Source organism: Helianthus annuus, chromosome 15 (genome assembly GCF_002127325.2).
Source record: "Helianthus annuus cultivar XRQ/B chromosome 15, HanXRQr2.0-SUNRISE, whole genome shotgun sequence".
Classification (NCBI taxonomy): domain Eukaryota; kingdom Viridiplantae; phylum Streptophyta; class Magnoliopsida; order Asterales; family Asteraceae; genus Helianthus; species Helianthus annuus.
The window spans coordinates 110,836,249-110,862,081 of NC_035447.2; positions in this window are offsets into that span (position 1 = coordinate 110,836,249).

Below are 25,833 nucleotides of genomic sequence, written 5' to 3' on the forward strand. Positions count from 1 at the left end.
CAAACTTGTCGGGTCTAAATCACACTCTATTCCGGTTTTCGCTTCATCATACGTTTTAAACCGTATCTTTCTTTAAAACTAACCGGTCTAAGTTTAGGCTTAATTAAAGACCCGTTAGGAATCTAATAGGTTATTATAAACCTTCGTTCCAGATTAGGAGACCCGTTAAAAGCTACGTGCACTTGCTATTTGTGATTATTACTTGCAAAGGTAAATACTTTTAACTTATTTTCCCTTATACGGGCTTGGGGTACGGTATATAAAATACCGCTTGGTCGGGCAATGAATTGTTAATCGTATGAAGGTTAATTCATTAAGATGACCCATGTAAATTGTTTTGTTTGCTTAAAGCCTTTGGGGGGTTAATGACCATGTCCCGGATATCCTTGGCATCATTCATAGAAATGGCCACGACCTTAGCACGCGAGTGTAGGCGTACACCCGACAGTGTATTTATAAATAAAGAGATATAGCTGTCGGTTTCTAGAATAACTCGCCGCGGGACTATATCATGTGGTGTGTCAATTAATCTTTAACCCGGTATTCAGCCCGGGCTACTGAATGTATAAGAAACATGTAATTCTTTTACAAGTTTATATATAAATAATTATCCCAAGTTATAAAATCTTTTGTGCCATGTGAATTCAAATCAAGTTCTTAAACATTTTCAAAATGAGTCAGTTAAATTGTATTTACCAGTGTAAACTGACGTATTTTCCCAAAAAGGCTAAGTGCAGGTACTAATCGGAATAGACTGGTCTCTCCTAGCATCAAATAGAAGTCTCGCAAGCTTAGATGCCTATAAAGTCTGTTGAACAAAGTTTCCTTTTTATTCGATCCGCCTGTGGATCTGTTTCAGCCATTTTGTGATACTTGATATTACACTTTTATTTGGTTGAAATAAATCTATCGTTTGCTTCCGTTGTGCATTTAAATTTGTGTTGTTTGACTATGATGATATCAACTACGTCACGATACTCCCCACCGGTAGTACGTGGAAATATCGGGGTGTGACAAAAGATGATCCTGAAAAGAGGAAACTCCCATCTGTTCAAGGTTATCCTTTGCCAAGAAATATAGAAGAATATCTCAAAATAAAGGCCCAACAAGCAGAGGGTATATCTAAAAGAGATACAGAGGGAAAGTCTGACAAAGAAATTCAAACAAATTATCAATATCTGCTCAGTAAAGTTAGAACTTTAGAGCAGTTCTCAAAAGTCTTTTGTCAGAAATTATCAAAAAAATATGATGAAAGCATGAGAAATTACTATCTTGAATACATAATAGCATACAAGAAGTACATGGCAGAAAAGTATCAATACAAAGAATGGACCATCAGTGAACTGCAAGAGGAGACACTCAGAATTCAAAAGATGATTCAAGACAACGTAAAGCAAACTCCACCGGTTTGGGCCAATTACAAGAAAAATGTACCAGAAAGGACCTTGAAACTGAAAAGAATGAAAGAAGAGCTGATAACTGCTGATTATGGGTCAAGAAAGCAGGTTACAAGGTGGAGAGAAGAAAAGGAGTTTGCTACCTACAAAAAGTTGGAAGAGTTAAGGAAGAGAGATCCCACTGCTCCTAAAAAGCCTGATTATCCGGAAGCAGTGGTTCTAGTCAAACAACAAAAATTGCTAATCAGGAGACTCACTGCTCCACATGCTAGCATCCTTTATCAAAGAAGTAAAGAAAAGCAGATGGATGAATTAACAAAAGAAGACAAGGCCCAAGAAGATTACATCATCAAAATGGTTTTTCAGACATTTACAAAAAAGAAACAAGACTCAGCAGAATCTAAACTTTAATTTTTTATACTCTAAACTTTAAGTATTTACTGACTGACTTATTTATTTATTTTATTTATAAGTCTATATAAATATAACTATAATCATCGTTTATATTTGTTATGCATGGTTTTCTAAGAAACCACTCGTGTTTGCACAATCTAAACTTTAAGTTTGTTAGACATCTTTTATTAAGTTTGTTAAAATCTTTTATATTTACTTATATAGTTGTCTTTTAGCTATAATAAATAACACGTTTTGGTAAAATATCTATACACATATCTATATGTTCAGTCAATATGTGTTATGCATGGTTTTCTAAGAAACGACCCGTGTTTGCACACGGGTCTTACCGCTAGTCTACTATAATAAAAGAAACTAACTTTGGGACACATGTCATCATATTAGGCCATGTCTTATAGATAATTATTATTTTATTTTAATCTCTTCTAATTAATTATATATAATCATCCTGCTAAATATTATTTAGTTTAATTATTACTTTTATATTTATCTATTTACTTCAAATTCAAACTTAGTTATCTAATTTGATATTAGAGTAAATTACGATTTTAACCCTTGTGGTTATATCACTTTTACCCTTTTAGCTCAAAAAGGAATCTTTTAACATCTGAGCCCCCAACGTCTATTTTTCTAACCCTTTTGGACACCAACGTCTTTTTTCAAACCCTTTTGGCCCCTAAAAGTAAATGGATGGGGTTAGTGTTAGGGGCTAAAAAGGTTAGAAAAAAACACGTTGGGGGCTCAGATGTTAAAATATTAATTTTTTGGCTAAAAGGGTAAAAGTGATATAACCACAAGGACCAAAATCATAATTTATTCTTGCTGTTAACTATATATTTGAACGTTTTATTTAGTTGGTATCAAATAGATTTTATGAAACTTAAAATAAAATTAACTAATATTATTTATCATTTCTACATTTACAAGTTTTAAATAAATGGTTAAATTTATTGAGACTTCGTTACATTTACAAGTTTTAAATAAAAGGTTAAATTTAAAATATTATTCTAAAATTTAAATTGTTAATTTAAGATATTTTTAAATAAAACAAATTATTTATCACGAAAACCAAACTTTGTATTAATATATGAAATAATTTTATTTTCATTACTAAAAAAATTATATATTTTTTATTATTTAGTATAGAAAATTACATTTATTCAACCTGTGTAATAAATGAGGTTTTTTAAAAATGTATTATTTTATTATTTGGTAAACAATATTACATTATTCAACCCGAGTAACACATGTGGTTTTAAAGATATAACTTTTTTATTTGGTATATAAAATTAAATTAATTCAACCCGTACAATATGGTTCTTATAGATATAACTTTTTTATTATTTAATATATAAAATTATATTTATTCAACCCGTACAATAAAGAAGGTTTTTAAAAATATATTGTTTTATTATTTAGTATATAAAATTCATTTATTCGACCCGTGTACTACACGGGGTTATAACCTAGTATATACATAAAAGTAGCACTTTTTAATTATATTAGCACATGAAAATCAATTAAGATAATTGATTTTAGCACATATTTGAATGATATCAGCATTTTTCAGCACATTGAAAACAAAAGGAAGATCCAAATAAAGAATTAATTGCTTGTTAGCATATTTATAGGGAATTCAATATAATTGATATTATCTAGGATGTTATTTTATCATTTCTCTATAATTGGTTGGATGCCACGTGACATTTTTTAAATGGTTTCTTACAGTTTGTATGCGAAATATGGTTTGTATTTGATCTTACTCCTTGGATTGTAAACAAGTTACATGTACAGTAATTTCACATGGTTTTTTTTTGGTTTCTTTTTATATCACACTTCAACATTTAGTATTAACATTTACAACCACTGAACTTTCAAAAGACTTTATAATCAATTTTTACGTACTTATTTTTATGTACGTATTGGTATAAATTCAAGTTGATTTGCGTTTCAATGTAATTTTTTTGGGTAAGCTCAAATATAATACGTTTTTGTGCTTCTTTTTTGTACCTTTTAGTTGTTTTACATTTTTGACATAAATTTTGTTTTAAAACAAGTCGGGTCAAATATAATTCGTTTTCATTAGATGGTAAAATTCGAGTTACTTTACGTTTCTATGCTTAAAAAAACTTATTCTTCTTACGTACTTATTTAGTATTGGCACATGCAACCCCTCAACTTTGTAATCAATTTGTACGTACTTATTTTTTTATACGTATCAGTATAAATTCATATTGATTTGCGTTTCAATGTAATTTTTTTTTGAAATAGACAGGCTCAAATATAATACATTTTTGTGCTTTTTTATGTACGTTTTTAATTGGTTTATATTTTGACATAAATTTTGTCTTAAAACAAGTTGGGTCAAATATAATCCGTTTTCATTAGATGATAAAAATTCGAGTTATTTTACGTTTTGATGTTGCCGCAACACGGTGTACCACTCTTTAACTTAAAAAACTTAATTTTCTTATGTACTTATTTTTATGTATGTGTTGGTATAAGTTCAAGTTGGTTAACGTTTCAACATAAATTTCTTTCGCAAATAAGTCGGATCAAATAAAATACGTTTTCGTGTTTATTTTTATGTGAGTTTTTAATTTGTCTACGTTTTGATGTCACTTTTGTTCAAAAACGAGTCAGGTCAAATATAATACGTTTTCATTAGACGTTACAAATTCAAGTTACTTTATATTTTGAACCCGCCGCAAGGCGCGAGGAAATTTACTAATTTTATACAACACGAACCTGATTTAGTAACATTTTATGTTTGGACAGTTAGGGGTGCTAAACGGGTCGGGTTCGCGGGTTCAACCTGACCCGAACCCGAAAATCTTGTCATACATATACATATGAACCCGAATATTAGCGAGTTGACACGAACGTGACCGTTCAACCCGAAATTTGAATTTTTAAACTTTTTTTTTTGCAAATTAATATGATAAAATTAAAATTTTACTTAAAAAAACACAAATATATAAAGTAATAGCTGGACAGTAACTAGATTCTACTCTCTTCTTATTCGTGATATATAAAATTGTATTTAATTATAAAATGTTATGTCAATCTCTCTTTTTAAGTTATAAATGCATAAAATACACACCCAAATTGATTTATGACATAAAACATATTATAAAAAATATAATATACATAGGTTAAATGGGTCAACCCGTTAACCCGACCGGGTTGACCCGAACCCGACTCGTTTAGCTAAACGGGTTCGCGGGTTCAACCTGAAACTAACGCGAACCTGTTTAGACTAAACCTAAACCCGCGAATTTCGTGTCAGGTTCATATCATGTTTTTGAGTCGTGACAGAAATTCACACCCCTATTTGGACTGACTTGTTTACGAGTAGACCTATTTGTGCCTTTATATTTATGAAAGAAATCAACATCACTCTTCTATAATTTAAAGAGTAAACTAGGTTAAGCACACGTGTGATATACGGCTTAACAATAAAACATATTCTAAAAGCCTATGGTATCATAGCCTAGTGGCATTTTTAGGGTGGGATAAGGCTTTAGGACCATAGGTCCTGGGTTCGATTCTCACAAAGGAGGCTTTTTCCCAGATTTACTGGGTTTCCTCCTGAATTGGTGTATAGGCATTATAGCCTAGTGGAGATGGATATGATCGGGTGGTTCTGCTGGTGGTACGATGATACTCCAGTGATCCTAATTTGCCGTTAAAAAAAACATATTCTAAATGTTAAATTAATAACAAATATCTTTAATCAAAGTTTTTAAAAAAGATGTTTCGGCTAGATATTAAAATTTTTCAGAGTTACAGCTATTTGTTTAATTAAAATTCAATTAAAAAACAATTAAATACGGAAAATCAAATATGTTTATGTTGTGAAACTAGCCTAATTGCAAAGAAAAAAGAAGAAATAATAGAGAGAAGATATTTAATATTTCATTGATTAAGATGTCTATTACAAGAGATACAAAAGACTATATATAACTGAGGAAAACTTGTGGAACAAGCCTAATCTATTTTAGGTGTTGATAACCACATTAATAATAAATAATTCATAACACTCCCCCTTGGTTATCAACATAATACGCTTGATTAATAATTAATAATTAATTACTGCTTAATTACTGTGCTTGATTTAAATTATGGATAAACTGCTACTTGAATACTGATACATGTACATGCTTGCATCATACTTTGTTTGCTGTCACTCCATTAACTACATACTGAACTCTAGTGACAACCTTGATGCACGAAAGCACAGTAGCACAATAAACGGATAACCTATTGAACATGCTGATATAGCCAGCATCAGGCAGACACTGCCTCTAAGGCCTGTATGAGCCAGAGATAGTTACTACACTAGTAGTGAGTGTAGGAATACGAGGGTTGTAGAACTGCGTCACTAGGTATAAGTTACAGTGACCGGATGTGCCTAAAACGTACTCTAAGTACAAAATTCAGCACTTTAATTAAAAATTCAGCATTTAGCTAACTAATAAAGTGCCAAAACATGAGAAAAATATTACTAGACACTTTCCAAAGTGTCGGGAATAAGTTGCGTCACTAAAAATAGTATTAACGACACTTTAAAGCTTTGTTAAGCACTTTAACGGATCACTATCCGACCGAACAACCGGACTTTACCCGGAACATGAAAATATTGCCATTAACATTGTTTCTCTTTTTCTGAACCAGTTAGGGTCCCCAAATACCCTAACACCCGCTATAATACACTATACGCTAGTAACCGAGTTAACCTCCAACTTAACTTAACTAAATCCTAACTATTAGTTGAAATCTAACTAAGGACCCCCCCTCTAACCGAATTCGGTCCCCAAGGGACACCCTTGTCCTATTTTTGATTAAAATAATCACTCTTGTCCCATATCATTTAGACATATGATCCTTTGGTTAATTGTGCTTAAGTTTGCCTATAAGTAACCATCAAGATCCATCATGTTCATCACACACAAACTCAACACATCACTCTCTCTCCCTCTCCTTAAGCTTACGGCCGAACACCACCCCCATCCATCCATCATTTTCGAGTTTTGATCTTGCATTTCCAAGCACATACAAGTGTCAAGGATCTCATACAAAGGAGCTCGGTGCATTCGGATCGCGAAGGACCTCACCTCATTGCTTTTATCCACTTATTCTTCGACTAGTTTCTTCCCTAGCCTCGAGCTAGTAGTAAGTGACTTCAAACACACTCTTGATCTATTCTAAAGTGGTTAAAACGAACTTTGTCGGTTAAAATCTTTGAACTTACAAGAAGACATGCTAAAAGTTTACCAAAATGTTAAATGTGTTGGTTAAAAGCATAAGGGTTGTGTAAATCTTGTAAGACTTGTTTTGTGTAATTATTTAGTGCCGATCTATGTTGTGGTAGCACGGATCATCATCTAACCCGGATTAGTCATGTTCATGGATCATGACATAGAGTATGTTTAAGTGTAAAAAGGGTTAAATGATGAAACACTACTACACACTAAACATGAACTTGTGTAAAAACGATTTTACTTATGAAATAGTGTTCAAAACTAGTAGATCTACGGATCTACAAGTGGTATTTTCAAAGAACCAAGCGTCAAAGAAAACATATTTTACAACTGGATTTTTCATAAACAAGAGTGATTTTTGTAAACACACAAGTGTGTAGACACTTGTGTAACACAAAGTTTCGACAAAAGAACTATTTTTGTGAGTGTTGACAAGAAGTTGTAAAGACGAAGCTTCTTTAAAAACAAGATTTTCAAGAAACCGAATTGATCCATACAAAGATCCACTAAAAGTAATGGAAATTACTACATATTTTGGACAAACCACAAGTTCATGTAATTTTTGCGATTTATATATATTTTGACTAGTTTGATGGTTTGGATATTGTTATTGTTGAATGAGAAAATTGTTGATTTGGGTTTTAAAAGAAAATGATACGCTTGAAAGCGTGGCCACCTCCAGTTACAGGGGAAACTCTGGCGAAATTTTCCAAAAACCTAACACTTGGAAATATTTTCATCACAAGTGTTAGAAATACATTTTTAACTTGTTTTCGAAATATAAATTTCGCCACGATTTTTATTACAACATTTCTAAGTGTCGGAGGTGGGATTTTCACAAAATAAAAACTTGATAAATATATATTTAGTATATATATTTTCATAACAACACTTGTGAATTTTTATGATTATTTTGTGAACTATACAAATATTATTTTTAGGGTAAAAATAATATTACCATATGTTAACGATTCCAAACTAATACGAACGCCTTCACAATAAATAATAAGTTACAACGGTATTATTCATACCACCCGATCTTTAAAACGTAACTTACGTATTTTTAGAAAATACTATTGAACGCGTATTTTGACAAAAGTATTATTTTGGAAAAATGTGTGAATTAAAATATAATATTTTTAGGAAAAATATTTATATTTTGGAGAAAGGATTAAAATATATTTTAAGTGAGACTTAATAATATATTCCGAAAATATACGAACGCACATGTATTAAAACCCCCATCCTTGGGAAGGAAAATATTTACCAAAACAATTACTAAGTGTAATTACGAAATAGTTGTCTAACTATTTCCCAACAACTTAAACCTTAAGGCACGTCCGTCCGTCTAATAGATTTAGTACGTGTAGGTCGTCGCTCAGCGGTTTGATCAGGAGATCTTCTTATTAGAGACGCACCACGGTGAGTTCATGTCCCCCTTTTCTCTTAACTGTTTTCAGTTTTCTAAACTGCGGGGGTGAAATACATGTTACTATGTTTACGGATACTTTTATACATGGTATGGTTAGCGTAAGGAGGGTTACTACTTAGATCATGTGAGTGGGTAGGCGGAAACTTGAGGCCATTAATCCTCAGGGTAGGACCGAGGGACAGGAGCGGTAGATCTATCTGGGTGTAGCGAGCCCAACCCCAGGCCCAGCATAACAGACCTCGGGGTGACTTTGTGCCCAACGCATAAATCCGCTAGGTTTGAGTCTTCCTACTTGCACTTCACACATATCAATAGCCTTGCAAACCATTGGTGATCTCTTTTTCCTTATTTGCTACATACCAGGATTTTATACATACAACGGTTTTATTACTCACTTACACATGAACTCGCTCAACATTATTGTTGATTTTTCCAACTTACATGTATTTCAGGAAATTAAAGATCTGGCCCGGTATGTTACGTTTCCCGCTGCATAAGAGTTCGAGGTCATCCGGGTTTAGGGGATGTGACTTTTTCCAGGACGAGTCACAGTTCTTAAACTGCATTTATATCATGTTGATGTTTGTGTCTGTTGAACAATGTTTTTATGTTATCAGGTTGTAGTTTCCGTTGCGTGAGACAACGCCTCAAAACAATGTTATGTTACTTATGTTTTAAAACTTAAATGGATGATCTTGCATGGTTTTTACTTCATATAGCTTTGTTATGATTAAGCTATGGTATTAAGAAGTCACACCAAAATTAACCACGCTTCCGCAAAGCCAGGGTGTGACAGCTTGGTATCAGAGCTCTGTTCATAGCGAACTAGGATTCTTTCTCGAGTCTAGACTATGATCAGTAGGGCTCTCACGAAAACATTTTTACACTGCATACCACTTAAGTCCAGATCCAAAACGTTTTTACAAACAAATGTTGAGCACATTTTATTTATTATTTATAGGCTCAGTCTGGGAGGCGAGGTAGTTGTCTAGTGGGACTAGGGAGTCAGTCTGAGAGGCTGAGAGAATTGGCTAGTGGGACTAGGAAGAGCAGTCTGGGAGGCTGGGAGGCTAGTGGGACTAGGAAGAGCAGTCTGGGAGGCTAGGAGGCTAGTAGGACTAGGAAGATCAGTCTGGGAGGCTAGTGGGACTAGGAGGATTATTTAATTGGTGACTAATGTGTTTATCTGATTGTATGATTGATTATTTGTGCATATTTGCGTTTGTGTTACAGACACCATGGACTCGTCAGGCACTGGTGATTCGGACACCACAGGCCCTAGGCCCATTGTATCAGACGACCTGGAGTCTTCGGAGCATGAGGTCCACACATCAGATGTTACCAGCACGGATGAGGATGATTTCCAGCCCTTCACGCTACTCGAGGTTGCTGTCGAGCTCGCTGATGGCCCTTTTGCCGGGGACTTACTGTCACACCCCCAAAATACCACTTAGGGAGTGTCCCTGATAGGCGTGTGACGTACCAGCAATGAGCCACTAATTACATAGAACCCATACATGTTTCTAAAATAAAGTTCTTAGTTAATAATAAAATACCATCCAAGTTCAAAAGAAAACCAAAGTATTCAGCGGAAGCAAAACCAAACGAAGTTAAATAGTTTAAAATCAATATAAAGTATCAACAAATCAGAACACAAATCCCTCCAATCGACCCATGAGACTCCAGCTACTCCAGACAGCAAGTTCCAACGTAAACAGCTAACGACCTACAAGCACGCAAACAAGTGTGTCAGACTATGCTGGTGAGTTCAAAGTTTTGTTACCGAGTTAGTTACCAGTTACGTGTATAAAACAGTTCAACAATTTGATTTGATGTTGTTATTACTCGATTACCGTATGTGGCGACTAGATGTGAATGCCCAACCCCAATGCCTCCATTTAGGCATTGGTCATGATGTCAAGGTATCAAACAACCTTGAATAGATGTAAGGGGTCTTATATGTACACGATGTGAATGCCCAACCCCAATGCCTCTAACTAGGCATTGGTCATGAAGTCCAGGTAATTAGTTCACGCCCGTCCTTTCGGCCTGGTGTGAGGGTGCCAAACCTAATACCGCTATCAACTAAATACCTCGTTGCTTCTTCAGCAACACGGTAGATGTATGGGGTCTTACATGATTTATACTGTGTTCAATAACCAACATCCCAAATAAGCAGTTTATCCAGTATTCCCTTCAGAAACGTTTACCAGATGTCCCAAACCACCGGGACGCATGCTTAGAAAAGTGCAGTGAACTCACCTTTGGTTTGCTCGGTAAGATTAGTTACTTTATTTAACCGTGATTAAAGACCTCCTAACATGGTACAGATAATAATCAGTTTCATGTGCATACGTACTACATATCTCACATATGATTTATCCACATACTACTCAATCACGTACCACACAATTCTAATATATGAGTAACACCCCTATGTTTCAAGTCATAGCAATTGGCATACCGGCCTAACATCATCGAGTAGTCTTGTAACATGAAACCAGTTTATAAGTCAATTCACCTCAAGAGTTCATATATGCAATTCACGTAATAACTAATCCTTTAATGCCCGTGCATTTGTGTTAGTCAACCTATTGACCCTCTTTGACTAGTGCGACCCAACAACAAGTTATCAACAAAGTGTGTGTAGATGTGTGGCCCATCGGAGCCCAGCCCACCGATGGTGTGACCCGGTTGTAACCGGCCCAATGTGACTGGCCCAATGTCGCCCCACATGAACCTGTGTAACCTACCCGACACCCAAATCCCACACCAATTCCTTTTATAATAAACTCTAAATAACAATCCTCATGTATCCACTCAAATATGTATGTTCCGTTTCATGTTACCAGTTTGTCATGGCTACTATCAATGGAACCCTTATTAATTCCCTTCATTATATTCATAATCAGTATGTGTAACACAACTAAATAATTCACATAATGCTAGAAACTATCACATGCAACTCACATGGGCCGCCATTTTACTATCACATGGGCTGCACATGCAAACTAACACAATTCCTAATACACATGCAATTAGATTGTATAACCTTGAATTGAGATAATATCACGTGATATCAAAGTTGCTTTATATTTCTAATTGGACCGATCAAGTTAGTGGACTTTTAAAGTATCACTTGAAGTTATAATGAATCTGACAATAGGTATTCGTGCGATCTGATCTATACAAGTTCCATGGCACTTCTTTGTGATTCACGGATTAAATTATACCCATCATAATCATGCATTATTGTTTGTAACAACACATATCATTAACATGCCATCTCTTAAAGTTAACAGCAACAATACTAACCATATCAACACTTTTCGTTATGACCCTATCCTTATCTCATCTAAATTAATAATCAATATACATCCTGTTAACATACAGATTAATGATCCCAATGAATAAAACATCAAAACATCATTTAATATAGCCATGTTGGTACATCTTAACATCACACCAATAATCATGCAAACAATTAACATACTAATCATCAAATGCAATATAATCAGTAATCACAATCATGAACTGATATAACTAGGCATGCGTGACAAAGGGATTTGTTTCAAAGCATAAAGAGGTTATACTAACCAAAAGAGTTAGGGTATAAGATGAACCCAACGTAAAGCTTCGCGAGAGGGGGGGGGGTACCGTCTGCCGCCGCGATCCAAGTGAGGGGTGGAGGTTATTTAGGGTTAGCAATTAATTACAATTCAACACCTAGTTTACGTACATAAGGAGAGAAGGAAGGTTCGGCCGACTTGTTTAGGGGTAGTGGGTTGGGCCCAACTTACTAACGGTCCAATAAGAGCTTATATTTGAGTAAAAGTTGTCGGCCACTACTCAATTCTTTTAAACAACATTGTAATCACATGTAATCTGCATTTGTGTCAGGACCATTATGAGATAGTGTTTTCAGCCCATGTGTTGATTATATTGGAGGTCCAATTAAAATGTTGAAGATATAAAGGTTGTCAGCCACACTTGAAAGTCAAGATCATTTTGTGGGTTCAATCATCGAACGGAGGGTTTGGAAATACGAGTTGTCACATCATCCCCAACTTGAAAGAAATTTCGTCCCGAAATTTGACAAGCAGTCGTAGGGAAGTGAAGCGATAGATTAAGATGACTGTGGGTTTTCCTCGGGTGCTACATCATCCCCAACTTGAAAGGGAATTTCGTCCCGAAATTCGACAGGGACATCAGAAAGTGATTCAACTGCTCGACCGATTAAAGGTACCGGGGCTTCATCAGATCATTGCGTTCTCACGTGATCTTCAGTCCACGACTTGAGTTCCTACGAACTCCCACGATTTGAAATTTGACTAAGTTAACGAACCTTGGCTTCCTGGTCCAAGTTTTTGATGGATTCCTCGATAACTGCAACTTGTCGTTAACCTTAGACTCTAGCAAAAAGATATCACAAGTGTTTCATCGGACAAACACTTCTTTAGTCCCGGTGCATAAATATCATCGCGAACGTTACCCAAGTCGTCAGGTAACTCGAGTTCGTGAGCTATGTCACGGATTCTTTCCATAATTTTGGAATGACTTGACGTGACGTGAATTCGCCTTGCCACGCTTTCCCAAAATGCACCGCATCCTCCCAGGGTGAGACTTTCGATTATGACACGTTCGCCTACAGCGAACTCCCAGTGTTTCCTAAGCTTATCAACTTTTCTGACGGTTAAGCGTTGCCGTCAAACGATTTGCGATCTAAACAATCTTCCCAAGAGGTTCGAGTACAAGTCCTGGACCCATGTTGAGGTTGTCATCCACCTCAATCCACGAAGAGATTAGTATTATCATCCATGCAATGCCCCAAACAGAGTAGTCTGAATACTAGAATGGTAACTGCTGTAGTAGAACTCAACCAAAGGTAAATGTCCTTCTAACTCTTACTAAGGTCAATCACACACATGCTCACAGCATGTCCTCGAGTGTCAGGGAGGGGTTCGTTTACTCAAACCGTTCGTCCTGTGATGATATGTAATGCTCCTATCCAGACGTGAGCCAGGGGTGTTGTGTATTGCCTGACATAAATCATCAATAGAACAAACTCAGAGGTAGCAGGAGTTGGCACCCCGTGCCCAAAAACCGGCTCTCACAGAGGGATATTCATAAGGTGCGAAAACTCGTTAGTTTCCTTAATTGCAAGAGGGTGTGCTGGTTACATGAGACAATCAACGATCATCCAAGTGATATTGTTTCCGTTCTGAGTTTTAGGTAGATCCGCGACAAAGTCCGTGACAGTCTGTTCTTATTACCAAATGGGTGTTTCTAGTTGCTGACACAAAGCAGAAGGTTTCTGATGTTCCACCTTGACTTTCGCCCAAGTTAAACGTCGTTCACATGCTTCGCTGCGTAGGCCTTCAAGTCCAGTTGCCAGTACAGGATCCTCCGATCCTAACACATCCCATCGAATCCAGTTGTCCAGCATATCGAGGCTGGGGTGCTTCTCTCAACACAAGTTCCCTCGAATTGTTGTGCAGTAGAATCCATATTTGTTCCATGAAGTAGCGCGTACCGTCCGCCTTGCCAAAAGTTACTCCTCCATGCCTCGCATGGACCCAACTCGAAATCCTCTTCCTTCAGCGCTTTAGTTTGAATAGGGTGAACCTGATTGGGTAGGCTAGAGTTGGTGATGAGCTGTACGCTCATACTTGTTTAAGTTCCATAGCCGTAATCGCTCAAGAGTTCCATCCAGTGATGCCATCACGTGTTTTAGCTCTTTTTGAAACAAGGGTACACGAGAGGCCCTTGTGATCGGTCTAAGCAGTGCATATAGTACCGTCCGAGTAATGCCTCCATCTTAAATCCAAAGACCACGGTTCCCTCCGCAGGTTGTGACTCGTGCAATTTTACTTCACAAATCCACTACGTGTGTCATTGTCCTCTTGGGTTGCATCGGCGTGTATCTTGGTCTCCGATTCGAACCATCATGGTATACCACTAAATCACCCGTACCCTTAGGTAAAGACGACGCTTATTGCATTGTTGAGTTGAGTTTCCAAAAGTTGAAATGATGCCCGCCTGTTAGGTCACTCAACAGTACACAGCCTTCTGCTGTGCTAAAGAGGTTATCGCTGCGCAGCCTTCGAAAATCCCTTGATAAATCTGCGATTGTATCTAGCAAAACCAAGGATTTGTCAATGGATATTAGCGAGATTCACGTGTATTCCCACTTCATTGGCTACGTGACCAAGAAAAATATGCACCTCCCGAATCCAGAAATTACACCTAACTAGACTTCGCGTGTAGTGGCTCCTCCCTCGGGAGCTCTAAGGTAAGATACAAATACCACCCATGGTGTTCCTTTCTCCTGGGAATGATTCAATACGTCATCAATATACACGGTCGATTCATGTGATCCATAGAGTTGCTGGTGTGTTGATTAACCCAAAGGTCATGGAATACAAAGTCGCGATAGTCGTACGACGTCCGATATGCCGTTTTAGGAATATCCTCCCCCCTGGATTTCTATCTGATGATAGTTCGTTCGCTAGCCAATCTTCGACTGAAAGTGTGTCCCTCGCATCTAGTCGGCAGGTTGCCAATACATGGTCGAAGCAAACGGTTCTTGACTGCCACCTTGTTAAGTTCTTGATAATCAGAATACATACGAAAAGACTTATCTTCATGGCTATAACTGGGGCTCCCCAAAGCGAAAAACTAGGTCCGCTAAAACTCTTGTTCAACAATTCATGTAGTTGATTAGACAGCTCTTGCTGCCCTTCTAGTGCAAGACGATAAGAGTAGGATTATTCGGAGCTACATCCGTCATGAGATCAAACTGCGACTCTGCCTAACAGTTGTGGAAGTAATCCTGGAAGTTCTTCAAGTAGCTCCTCGAAAGAGATCATAAACGACTGGTGGATCCTCACTCCTCTCTTCCTTGGCTTAACATCAGTAACGGTTGCTAACGATGGCGGGGTAATCCCTCCGTGGACACTTCTGGGCTTTCATAGCTGGAATGGCGCTAACCCTTGCACCACTCTGACGCTTTAGAGCAGACAACGATCCTTCACTAGGGAGATGGGTACACAAAATCTCCTCCTCATAGGGTATATCTACGTATTCTCTGGATAACCAATCCACACCAACTACTGCATCGAACTCGTCAAGGGTAGCAAAAGAAAGGTCAATGTCGTACACTTGTCCCACAAGGTCAAGTTTGCATCCCAACAAACATATGAGGTTTCAATTGTCTTGTCATCAGTCGATTCCACAACAGGTTCAGGTTCGAGAAGCATCAGGGTTAAACAGAACAGAGACAAAGCGATTAGCCGTCCATAAAAGCTACCATGTTGTTATTATGCCTGGCGTCGCTCACGCCAATCCTGCATGTCCTTCCACAAGCACCACTACCAGTGTTTTCACGGTCACGTGGATTCCCACTACTGTCATCGTTCCCTTGGTTGTTGACATTTTGATTTGATAACAGTCAATTCTTGTCGAAGCCACCTTCGTTTTCATTCCGTTGGCTATAACAACGAGTATCGTGATGTTGCCGTGACTGTTACCCCTAATGCCGTTGCTTGAAACGGAGCCCTACGATCTTTCACTGACAGGTTCCATCTTTTCCCGTTCCGTGCCACGTACCAAGACGCTACTCATTGTGCTGGCAGCTACGCGTTCCACACCATAGTCGATTATCATTGCTTATGCCCCGATGACCTCGTAAGAGTTGACTCCCATATGTCGCTGTCTAAGGTTAAAGATTCGGTTTGGGTCAAATTGCTGATGTTCGTTGCTGGTAATCAGGGTCGTTCAAATGCTGAAGTCAGTAAAGTACTACGTTTATCCTCTCGTCCATCGCTCTTGCAAGTTGACTGAGTAATACATGGTATGTTGCGATAGTGTTGCAGAAGTGATCGCACTTCGGGGTTTAAGACGTCAATACATTAAGTTCCAGCAAACGAAGAAAGGTGGGAAAGATATAGACCAATCACTGTCGTTGCAACATCCAACTCAGGGATGTTCATACAGGCACCTAACATTCTACACAGTTCGCTAGGCGTTCAGGTGGGTATTCAGGTAATACTCCATAGCATCGAGATTTGAAAGGATTCAGTGAAAAGTGAAAAGATCGTGTTCGAGTAGGAGACAATCACTGCTACGACTCCTATAGACTGTTGTGTTTCACATCAATCAAATAACGAAACGGAACCCATTTTTCACTTGTTAAGCCTCACTGGGACTCGCATGCACCCCACTTTATTATTATGTGTGCACCCACAATAATATTGTGATTTGCATGCTCGTCTCAGTTCCTCCTAACTCATGTCAAATGGTTCCCTAGACTTGAATAGCAAACGAAGAACATCACAAAACATGAGTCACGAATGTCTAAGGTAACACTAAACTATCAATCCCTTAACATATGTAAGTAACACATGAATCCATACTGTTGTGCTAAACGTGCAATCGCATGCAATATAAATGTTCACTAGCTATGTTGTGCAATGAGTAAACGAGAGACGAACCTTGCTATCTGGAGCTGAGTGTCATGGTCGTATTATTGCTCTCAAAACTATTCGGTTATAGTTTGGTTTTATAAAAAAAAAGTTTTATAAGCAAGTTCACTATAACCAGTGGCTCTGATACCAAACTGTCACACCCCCAAAATACCACTTAGGGAGTGTCCCTGATAGGCGTGTGACGTACCAGCAATGAGCCACTAATTACATAGAACCCATACATGTTTCTAAAATAAAGTTCTTAGTTAATAATAAAATACCATCCAAGTTCAAAAGAAAACCAAAGTATTCAGCGGAAGCAAAACCAAACGAAGTTAAATAGTTTAAAATCAATATAAAGTATCAACAAATCAGAACACAAATCCCTCCAATCGACCCATGAGACTCCAGCTACTCCAGACAGCAAGTTCCAACGTAAACAGCTAACGACCTACAAGCACGCAAACAAGTGTGTCAGACTACGCTGGTGAGTTCAAAGTTTTGTTACCGAGTTAGTTACCAGTTACGTGTATAAAACAGTTCAACAATTTGATTTGATGTTGTTATTACTCGATTACCATATGTGGCGACTAGATGTGAATGCCCAACCCCAATGCCTCCATTTAGGCATTGGTCATGATGTCAAGGTATCAAACAACCTTGAATAGATGTAAGGGGTCTTATATGTACACGATGTGAATGCCCAACCCCAATGCCTCTAACTAGGCATTGGTCATGAAGTCCAGGTAATTAGTTCACGCCCGTCCTTTCGGCCCGGTGTGAGGGTGCCAAACCTAATAGCGCTATCAACTAAATACCTCGTTGCTTCTTCAGCAACACGGTAGATGTATGGGGTCTTACATGATTTATACTGTGTTCAATAACCAACATCCCAAATAAGCAGTTTATCCAGTATTCCCTTCAGAAACGTTTACCAGATGTCCCAAACCACCGGGACGCATGCTTAGAAAAGTGCAGTGAACTCACCTTTGGTTTGCTCGGTAAGATTAGTTACTTTATTTAACCGTGATTAAAGACCTCCTAACATGGTACAGATAATAATCAGTTTCATGTGCATACGTACTACATATCTCACATATGATTTATCCACATACTACTCAATCACGTACCACACAATTCTAATATATGAGTAACACCCCTATGTTTCAAGTCATAGCAATTAGCATACCGGCCTAACATCATCGAGTAGTCTTGTAACATGAAACCAGTTTATAAGTCAATTCACCTCAAGAGTTCATATATGCAATTCACGTAATAACTAATCCTTTAATGCCCGTGCATTTGTGTTAGTCAACCTATTGACCCTCTTTGACTAGTGCGACCCAACAACAAGTTATCAACAAAGTGTGTGTAGATGTGTGCCCCATCGGAGCCCAGCCCACCGATGGTGTGACCCGGTTGTAACCGGCCCAATGTGACTGGCCCAATGTCGCCCCACATGAACCTGTGTAACCTACCCGACACCCAAATCCCACACCAATTCCTTTTATAATAAACTCTAAATAACAATCCTCATGTATCCACTCAAATATGTATGTTCCGTTTCATGTTACCAGTTTGTCATGGCTACTATCAATGGAACCCTTATTAATTCCCTTCATTATATTCATAATCAGTATGTGTAACACAACTAAATAATTCACATAATGCTAGAAACTATCACATGCAACTCACATGGGCCGCCATTTTACATCACATGGGCTGCACATGCAAACTAACACAATTCCTAATACACATGCAATCAGATTGTATAACCTTGAATTGAGATAATATCACGTGATATCAAAGTTGCTTTATATTTCTAATTGGACCGATCAAGTTAGTGGACTTTTAAAGTATCACTTGAAGTTATAATGAATCTGACAATAGGTATTCGTGCGATCTGATCTGTACAAGTTCCATGGCACTTCTTTGTGATTCACGGATTAAATTATACCCATCATAATCATGCATTATTGTTTGTAACAACACATATCATTAACATGCCATCTCTTAAAGTTAACAGCAACAATACTAACCATATCAACACTTTTCGTTATGACCCTAGCCTTATCTCATCTAAATTAATAATCAATATACATCCTGTTAACATACAGATTAATGATCCCAATGAATAAAACATCAAAACATCATTTAATATAGCCATGTTGGTACATCTTAACATCACACCAATAATCATGCAAACAATTAACATACTAATCATCAAATGCAATATAATCAGTAATCACAATCATGAACTGATATAACTAGGCATGCGTGACGAAGGGATTTGTTTCAAAGCATAAAGAGGTTATACTAACCAAAAGAGTTAGGGTATAAGATGAACCCAACGTAAAGCTTCGCGAGAGGGGGGGGGGTACCGTCTGCCGTCGCGATCCAAGTGAGGGGTGGAGGTTATTTAGGGTTAGCAATTAATTACAATTCAACACCTAGTTTACGTACATAAGGAGAGAAGGAAGGTTCGGCCGACTTGTTTAGGGGTAGTGGATTGGGCCCAACTTACTAACGGTCCAATAAGAGCTTATATTTGAGTAAAAGTTGTCGGCCACTACTCAATTCATTTAAACAACATTGTAATCACATGTAATCTGCATTTGTGTCAGGACCATTATGAGATAGTGTTTTCAGCCCATGTGTTGATTATATTGGAGGTCCAATTAAAATGTTGAAGATATAAAGGTTGTCAGCCACACTTGAAAGTCAAGATCATTTTGTGGGTTCAATCATCGAACGGAGGGTTTGGAAATACGAGTTGTCACATCCGTCATAGAGATCCCTGCCCCCATACCTTTGGCTGCTTACCCTGCTCTTGGTATACTCCTCGACGCCGATGCTGATGACGACGTCGATCTGTTTAATGACGAGCCCCTAGAGGATGATGTTCAGGGTGAGGCCCTTCTAGCTGCTGGTGATCTTTTGTTGCTCGCAGATGCTCCCGCTGAGGAGTCACCTGCTCACTCACCGGTCCCAGACTGTTTCGAGTCTGTGGCCTCCGCACCATCACACACTCAAGATGCGCAACACTTTTCTCACGGTTCAGATCCTGATAGGGCATCCTCTGTTGCCCCTGCCCCGAGCTTTGCTTTCAATCACGACATAGAGGAGGATTCCGACCCTGTCTTTCCACCTGGGTTCGACCCAGATCAGGACATCGAGTTTATACCCCTGGATCAGCCTATGGAGGACCCGGTTGACCCAGTTGACCTTGCTGACCCTGCGTTTGCTGACCACGCAGATTTTGAGATGGCGTTCGATGACCCCGAGCCTGCCATGGCCCCCGAGCCGGTAGCCGCTCCTGACCCTGTGTTTGAGCATGACCCTATTCATGCTGGCGTACCCATTGTTGACCCTGTGATTGCCGATCTACCCGTTGATGATCACCCTGTCGATGCTCCACTTTTGGAGGGTGATCATGTTGTTGCTGCTGATCAGGCTGATGCCCCTTTCATCGCTGATGCACCTGTTGACCCTATTGTTGTTCCCCTACCTGATCCTGTTCCCCTGGAGCCCGAGCATGCACTATTCGCGACCATATTGATCCCCGGTATGCGCACACCCAGAATGGGTGGATTGACGCTGATGATGAGCTTCCACCTATTCCCCCTTATACCACCGATGCACGTCACATTGATTCCTCTTTTTCGTTCCCTCAGTTCACACCTCCAGCTCGACCTGGAGAGGGTTCCTCGGCTCATCCCTTTGGACATGTGCCGGTGTCTATCCCAGTGGTACCACAGTTTTCTACTGCTATTCCCCCTGTTCCTCCATTCTATGTGCCACCTTTCGATCCAGCCAGTGAGCCATTTCTCTGGACGTCACCGCCTGTCATGCCGCCATCCGACCCCTACCATCCTTTCCATATGGGGTATTCTATTGAGGACGTTCTGATGTCGTTTTTTGTCCAGCAGGAGGCATTCACACGGCGTATTCGGGAGCTCGAGAGAGCTCAGCCACCGCTGTGCCAGTGTCAGGGTCAGACCCACCCTGCTTCTTCGCAGCCCTCTCGACCATTACCACAGGACTCTGCTGCACGCCTTTTGGCACTGGAGCAGCAGATGGCGTCCTGGTTGCGTTCCCAGAGAGCCATGGAGGAGGACTGGCTCCATTTGCGACGTTTGTTTTATACCCATTTTCCCCCTCCTCCACCGCCATCAGTATAGGGCATCTTTAGTACAACATGGGTGGACATTGGTGAGAAGACGGCGATTGCTCTGACTACACAGCTACTTTTTGGAGACTGCATTATGATTCTGACTTTTGCTGATCATGTATATGGGATGTATTGACACTGATTTGATATTCTTTTGGACTGGGGTGATGTAGCCCTTAGTCGATGATGATGTATGACACTATTATGTACTTGTACACTTTACCATGTGGTCTCGAATTATGGCAATGCAATCGCAGTATTCTCATCATATATGATGTTTTGATTGATTATTTATGTTTTACGACATGGGAGGTTGTGTGATTGATATATTTTTAACATGGGATGTTGTGTGATTGATATGATTGTAACATGGGATGTTATGTGATTGGTGTGTTTATAACATGAGATGTTATGTACTGTTACTATCATTATATACGTACGCTTTACTATGGCCTGACCCACGTAAACTCATCTTTTAGAAGATGCCGCCGAGACGTCAAACGCCGATGCCTACCAATGAGGCAGAGCTTCAGCAAGTCATCGCTGCTGCCATCGCACAGTACGCCGCCTCACAAGGAGGGACTAGTGGAAGTAATTCTGGCAATACTGGCAATAACAATCCACCTCATGGGTGCACCTACAAGCAGTTCCTAGACTGTAAACCTGTCAACTTTGATGGCACCAGAGGTGCTGTCGCTTTTGTTCGTTGGGCCGAGAAGACAGAATCAGTTCTCCGCACGAGCAAGTGTGCTCCAGACCAGCAAGTCACATACATTTCTGGGCTATTCTTGGATGGAGCCCTGTCCTGGTGGAATTTGCAAGTGCAGACTCTTGGAGAAGCCGCAACCTACGCAATGACATGGACCGAGCTGAAAGAGCTCATGCGTAGAAAGTATTGCTCTCGCGCTGAAATTCAAAAGTTGGAAACTGAATTTTGGCACCTGAAGATGGAAGGTCCTAAAATCGCAGAGTATGTTCAGAGGTTTCATGACTTATCGCATGTGGTACCTTATATGGTCACTATAAAATTCAAGCGGATTGAGCGCTTCATTTGGGGATTAGCTCCTCAAATCATAAGCATGGTGACCTCCTCCAAGCCTGCAACAATCACTGAGGCAATTGATCTGAGCGTGGCTCTCACTGAGGAGGCTATCCGCCTAAACAAGTTCGATGATGTCGAGACTAAGAAGAAGGAGACTCACGTCGAGTCATCCGGAGGTAACAAACGGAAGTTCTCAAACTTCAAACAAGGCACTAGCGGTGTTGTTAAGAAAGGAGAGCCAAGTGTGCCAGCTCAGGTTACAGCTGGTAGTGGAAAGAAAGGAAAGGGATATATGGGCACCCAGCCCAAGTGCAACACCTGCCAGCGTCACCATTCTGGCCGGTGTGGTTTGAAAGTATGTGAAGCGTGTGGGAAACCTGGCCACTCGAAGGATTCATGTTGGGCCACTATTGGCCGGGGAGGCCAAGGAGGATTTAGAAATAGAAACAATAACCGGGGTGGAAATGGAAATCGAGGCAACATTGTGAATCAAGCTGGTAATGCGAACCGAAACAACAATAATCAAGTTGGAAATGGAAGTGGAAATGGGCAAAGACCAGATTGCTTTAACTGTGGTGACATTGGGCACTTTAAGAGGAACTGCCCAGAATTGAACCAAGCCCGTGGAAGAGTGTTTAATATCGAAGCAAGGGAAGCGTGCCAAGATCCCAATGTCGTTACTGGTACGTTCCCTGTAAACCAACGCTATGCATCCGTTTTATTTGATACTGGTGCCGATTATAGCTTCGTATCGTTAGAGTTTAAGAATATGCTTGGGTTAGCCGCTAGAAAATTAGATATTCCGTACTCAATCAAATTGGCTAATGGAAAGTTAGTAGAAGCTAACGAAGTTGTCAGAGGTTGTGTAATCGAATTGGGAGAGCGTGAGTTTGCTTTGGATCTACTACCAGTCCAGCTGGGAAGTTTCGACGTGGTGGTAGGAATGGATTGGTTATCAGGCAACAAGGCTGAGATTTTTTGTCATGAAAAGGTCGTTCGTATCCCGACCGAAGATGGTGAAACGATTGTGGTTCATGGAGAAAAGCGAGATACGCCTTTGAAGATTATCAGCTGCCTGAAAGCGCGAAAGTGTTTGCAAAAGGGATGTGCTGCCTTCCTGGCACACATTGTAGACAAGAAAGCTGCTGAGCCAAAAATCGAAGACATCCCTGTCGTGAGGGAATATCCAGAAGTCTTCCCAGAGGACTTGCCTGGATTGCCACCTTAGAGGCAAGTGGAGTTTCACATCCATTTAGCCCCAGGCGCCGCGCCTGTGGCTAAGGTAACCTATAGACTTGCCCCGTCTGAGATGCAGGAACTGTCGACACAACTTCAAGAATTGTTAGACAAGGGATTTATCCGACCAAGCTTCTCGCCTTGGGGAGCTCCGGTCCTATTTGTCAAGAAGAAGGACGGTAGTTTTCGAATGTGTATCGACTACCGGGAGTTGAATAAGCTGACGATCAAGAATAGGTATCCTTTGCCAAGAATCGACGATTTATTGGATCAACTGCAAGGTTCAAGCTATTACTCGAAGATCGATTTGCGATCTGGATACCATCAGTTAAGGATACAAGAGGAAAGTATCCCTAAGACAGCCTTCAGAACTCGTTATGGACATTACGAGTTCCTAGTTATGCCGTTTGGGTTGACAAACGCGCCTGCAGTTTTTATGGATTTGATGAACAGAGTTTGCAAGCCGTATTTGGATAAGTTCGTGATTGTGTTTATTGATGACATTTTGATTTATTCAAAGACAAAGGCTGAGCACGAACAGCATCTAAGAGCTATTTTGGAGTTGCTGAAAAAGGAGCAGCTGTATGCCAAATTCTCGAAGTGCGAGTTTTGGCTACGTGAAGTCCAGTTTCTTGGACATGTGGTAAATGGAGATGGAATCCATGTGGATCCCACCAAGATCGAAGCGATCAAGAATTGGGAGACGCCAAAGACGCCAACCGAGATTCGACAATTCTTGGGTTTGGCTGGCTACTATCGAAGGTTCATTGAGGACTTTTCAAAAATCGCTCAACCATTGACGCTCCTGTCGCAGAAAGATAAGTTTGATTGGGGAATCAAACAGGAAGAAGCGTTCCAGATATTGAAAGATAAGCTCTGCAATGCGCCAATCTTAGCACTACCGGAAGGTACTGACGATTTTGTGGTATACTGTGACGCTTCACGTCAAGGTTTGGGTTGCGTGTTGATGCAACGCCAGAAAGTTATAGCTTACGCATCGCGCCAACTGAAAGTACACGAAAAGAATTATACCACACATGATTTGGAACTTGGCGCAGTGGTATTTGCATTAAAGATCTGGAGACACTACCTATATGGTACGAAATGTACAATCTTCACAGATCATAAGAGCCTACAACACATATTCAACCAGAAGGAGTTGAATATGAGACAAAGACATTGGGTTGAGTTGTTGAATGATTACGACTGCGAGATAAGGTACCATCCAGGGAAGGCGAATGTGGTCGCCGACGCCCTAAGTCGAAAAGAAAGGATCAAGCCCATAAGGGTTAGGGCTTTGGAGATGATTATTCAGACAGACCTTTCTCTGCGCATTCGTGCCGCGCAGAGAGAAGCTCTTAAGGAAAGAAACCTTGAAGAAGAATATCTCCATGGGATGGAGAAGCAATTGGTGCCAAATGAGGAAGGAACGTTATGTTTTGAGAAAAAAATTTGGGTTCCTTTGTTTGGAGGGTTGAGGAAAGTTATTTTTGATGAGGCACACAAATCACGGTACTCTATCCATCCAGGAGCGGATAAGATGTACCAGGATCTTAAAGATTATTACTGGTGGCCTAGGATGAAAGGTGATGTTGCTGTTTATGTGAGCAAGTGTTTAACATGCGCTAAAGTGAAAGCGGAATACCAGAAGCCTTCAGGACTTCTGCAACAACCAGAAATTCCCAAGTGGAAATGGGAACAAATCTCCATGGATTTTATTACAAAGTTGCCAAGAACGCCAAGAGGTCATGACACTATTTGGGTAATAGTGGACCGATTAACGAAGTCCGCGCACTTCTTACCTATCAGAGAAAAGGATAATACGAGCAAGTTGGCTGAAATTTACATGAGAGAAATCGTTACGCGCCATGGAGTACCTCTCTCGATCATCTCTAATAGAGACGGAAGGTTCGTATCAAGGATTTGGCAATCCTTCCAAGAAGCTTTTGGCTCACAATTGAATATGAGCACTGCATTTCACCCACAGACCGACGGACAAAGCGAACGGATGATACAGACTTTGGAAGATATGCTGAGAGCATGCGTTATGGATTTGGGAGGTAGCTGGGATAAGCATTTGCCATTGGTCGAATTTTCTGTCACGACCCCCGACCCCATCCTGGCCGGGATCGGTGCCGTGAGCAGTCCAGTGGTACCGGTGATTATTTTAAAAACATTGCAGCGGAAATTTCATCAGGACCGTGAGTTAGGAAAAATATCAGAGTTTAGAAACACCGGATTTTATTTAAAAAGATGGAATAAATTCCATGTTTTACAAAGGTAGCTTTTAATAAAATAATATTTCTTAATTTGAAAATAAGCCACTTCTTGAAGTCCTTCAGTGTCGGATCCAATCCTTACTCCAATCTATTGTAATTACCTGAAACGCGTTTTTAAAAGGATTTTGTCAGC